Genomic DNA, 623 nt, shown 5'->3' with positions numbered 1-623 from the left:
TTTAATCAAAGGTAGAAAATCTAGAAAACAATTAATGATAAACATTTATTAAACGATGTCAAAGTTTGCTTGATTTTTCATTTAACTAAAAGTAGAATTTAAAGATTGGCTATATTTTGAATGGGAATTATTAGTTTTTATTTTTAAAGTTTTTCAGCAAAAAATAATTATCTTATGATTATATTTTATAACAATGACGGCAACCTAAACTTTAACCAATGGGGCCCAATCAGATTAAACATTTTTATGTTAATTGCAAGTACAGAAATTGGAAATATTGAATCATAAGGCGTGGACAAGGTGTCACTATAAGTTGAACTAATTCTCTAGTGCAATCTCGGGGACAAATAAGAGTGCCTGGTTCAACTACTTGTCCTTATTCATTATTTCCGACCTTGACATCATATCTTTAAATAAATTAGACCCAATTGGCTCAGCCGTTTGGGTCTGATTAACTTTTTTTATAAGCAGCTATAAGTTGTTGAATTAGAAATAGCTAGATTAAGTACTTCTTCAGTAAAACACAGTCGTCGTCGCCTAATGCCAATACAGATAAAGCACTAGATGTCGTCTTTTCAAGATTTAGAGGTTTTTCGTTCACAATAACCCTGAGGCAGAAACCC

Source organism: Eurytemora carolleeae, unplaced genomic scaffold, assembly GCF_000591075.1.
Source record: "Eurytemora carolleeae unplaced genomic scaffold, Eaff_2.0 scaffold254, whole genome shotgun sequence".
Taxonomy (NCBI): domain Eukaryota; kingdom Metazoa; phylum Arthropoda; class Copepoda; order Calanoida; family Temoridae; genus Eurytemora; species Eurytemora carolleeae.
This window is presented reverse-complemented; position numbering follows the sequence as displayed.